At 44.5% G+C, this 3,087-nt stretch overlaps 1 long non-coding RNA gene across 1 annotated transcript; it reads left to right on the top strand.

Annotated features, from left to right (window-relative positions):
* The first annotated feature begins 1,850 nt into the window (after positions 1 to 1,850).
* Positions 1,851 to 2,417, top strand: LOC121987275. Its single transcript, XR_006113465.1, has 3 exons — positions 1,851 to 1,966; positions 2,052 to 2,156; positions 2,358 to 2,417. It is a non-coding gene; the product is annotated as an uncharacterized LOC121987275 (long non-coding RNA).
* Positions 2,418 to 3,087: the final 670 nt, after the last annotated feature.

Below are 3,087 nucleotides of genomic sequence, written 5' to 3'. Positions count from 1 at the left end.
ATTATGTTTAAATTTTTTATTAAGTTTTAAAATAATTTTTCAATTAATTTTTAAAATAATTTTAATTAAGTCTTAAAATTTTGATTAAGTTTAGTTAAGTTTAAAAAAAAATTATCTAAATTTAATTGAATAAGTATTTTGAAAAAGGTTTTTGAACTCATGTTAGATTTAAACTTAGCTTTGGGTTAATCAAGTAAACTTCCTAAAGATATGTTTTCAGTTCAATGGCGAGGTATATGACCTTCTTGTGTATCAACGGTGGACCACTTGCTGAATACTTTCTAAAATAGTTATGTCCAAAAAACTTAATATTAAGTTTTGGTCTAACTAGTCCATGTTTAACTGGGTAGCTTCGGTCAGATCCACTAAGTTTAGTGCACCAGGTAGAATACATAGGATTCTGTAAAATACCAAAAAATGGCGAATAATGATAAGGGAATTTTCTGAAATTTTTAAAAATTTTCTGAGAATTTTCTGGAGACCGTATGACTTCGGTTACGGGGATAAAAATTGGGCCCCGGGAAAGCCTATTTAGGCTACCCTAATTTAATAAGGAAAAATTCGATTTTTATTTTCCTTTTTCCTTGTTTTTCTTTTTCTTTTCTCCCGACGCCGTGCCCTCACCCAACTCCTCGCGCCGACGTTGTTCTCCCCAAAAACCGTACGCGGTGGTTTCTTTCCTCTCCTCTCGCGATTAAAATCCAAGTCGATCCCTTCCTCTTCTCATTCTTCCTCCCTGAGCCGATTTCCCTCCTCATCCCTAGCGCTGGCCTCTCCTTCTTCTCTTTCCCGAGCCGCACCAGGCGCCGCCACCACCTGAGGCCGAACGGAGCGGTGCCGATCTACCGCCGGCGCACCTGTGCCCTAGCACCGAGCACCTGTCGCCAGCCGAGGTCCCTTCTTCTTCCCTGTCTCCACTGTTGAGATCAGGAACGCGCCGACGCCAACCGTCGTTCCCTAGTTTTGGGTTCACAGCCGCCGCCGCACCTCTTCATCCTCACTGTCGCCGGCCACCAGGTTCTGCCGAGCCCTAGATCACCGGCGTCGATTTGGGGCTCAGAGCACAGTGGTAAGGTTGCTACCCTAATTGGTGAATCGGGTACTTGATTCTTATGTGGTGTTGATCTCTTGCTTTCTTTGTGATATGATTGATTCCAGTGAGGTGGAATTGTGATCGTCAGGTGAAGTAGGACTTGTTGTGGGCTTGTTTTTGTTTCCAGCAGGAAATCAACCCTTCTTCGGTAGCAACCAGGCTGTGATTTGAGGTAAGGCATAAGCGTAAAATACCGGAAATAGGCGAATATTAATAAGAGGATTTTCCGGAATTTTTGGACATTTTTCGGGAATTTATCGGAGCTCGTACGGACGAGTTGACGGGGATAAAAACGGGATCCGGAAAAGCCTGTTTAGGCGACCCGTTTAAACGAGGAAATGTTTATATTTACATTTCCTTTTCTTTTATTTATTTTTATTTTCTTTTTATTCCGTCTTCTTCCTTGACCCCGAGCGGTTTCCCCTTCTCTTCTCCTTCTTCTTCTTCTATGCCGCCACTCCGACGCGGAGCTGAGCGATCCTCCGGCACCACATCTTCTTCCTTCTTCCTCTCCTCTGTCCCTAGCCCAAGTGCCGGCGATCACTTGCCACCGTTGGCCGATCTCTCATCAGCCCTAGCGCCGCCGTCGCCTCCCGAATTCCTTTCCCCCTTCTCTGATCCGACGAGCCACCGTCGACCGAAGTCTTCTTCCTCTTCCTCCCTGACCAAGCACTGGCGACGCACGGAGCACTGCCGACACCGTGCCCTAGCCGAGCCCTGCCGAGGTCGTGCCCTAGCCGAGCCCTACCGACGCTCGCCATCGTGCCCTAGCTACCCACCGGCGTCGCACGGAGCAGCGTCGCCTCTCGCTGTGCCGCCTCTCCGCTGTTCTTGATCATTCCTTCTTTGTGGTGAAGTTAGGTCACAGTTGGGGTAAGTTGGATTCTTGGTAAGAAATTTTGTGTTATGTAATTGGATATCTTGATTTGGTGATGTTCACATCTTATTAATCTGACAGTGGGGAAAAGATTTTCCGTAGGGTTGCTTTACTGTGGATTTATTCTAATTCCAGCAGCAACTATCTCTTGGCGTTGGATCAGTGATTACAGCTGTGGAATTTAAGGTAAGGTTTAGGGTTTTGATCTTCGTTGTAGGTGATTTCTAGTTGTGTTAGCAATACTTGTTAACTTAAGTTTAGAAATAAATCTAAAGGTGTAATTAGGGTTAATGAAGCTAACCCTAGTTGGTCGATGGATTAGAATTTAGTTTGGCTAATAGTTGTATGATAAATTAGCTAAACTAGACATTACGTTTGATGCCACAGGACTTTGACGCGAGACGAGTATCTCGGAGTCAGATTGGACCTTTCTATTTTCGGAGGCGGGTACTTTTGACTTATTGTCTTTGATATGCTTAGTAATGAAAATAATATGTTGCATTAATTGTGTTTCCTATTTGTTTCGGTTAATCACTGCCCAATACATGTTACCTGTTTGATTGATTGTTTGTTTGCATCTCGTATTGATCTTGTACCGATCTATCATGCTCATGGGTAGTGATATAACCATGTTTCACATGTTCAGGACCTAGGTTTGATACCTTTTTTATCAGTATGTCTTGATTTGATCTATTCACTATGGTGCCCATTGTTATATGCCCAGAGGTTGGTTTAGTATATTACCATGCTTAGTGACATGCACCATTTGCATGATCGCATGTTGTGCGATAGATTGCTCCATTATTGTCGAGCACTTTGCCAGTTTTCATCACTGTTCGGTGCTCCGTTGTGACGCTCATGGGTAGCGTGACACAACGTGGTAGCACGTCAGTTTGACTCGGTAGTGTGACGCAGCGTGTAGCACGTTAGAGATTCCTCTCCGTCATAGTGTACCGGGAGATGAGAGCATTGTGTTCCCCCATTTATGATTTGGGGTAGGAGTATGTATGTACTCCGACAGCATCCCGTCCACTCGATTACTCATCAGGAGTAGTGTTGCAGAGTGCACGGTTGTCACAGCCCTACCCACTTGGTCCCACTTTTGTTGTGAGTTGGC

This window comes from Zingiber officinale, chromosome 5B (assembly GCF_018446385.1).
Source record: "Zingiber officinale cultivar Zhangliang chromosome 5B, Zo_v1.1, whole genome shotgun sequence".
In the NCBI taxonomy this organism is placed as follows: Eukaryota; Viridiplantae; Streptophyta; class Magnoliopsida; order Zingiberales; family Zingiberaceae; genus Zingiber; species Zingiber officinale.
This window is presented reverse-complemented; position numbering and strand designations above follow the sequence as displayed.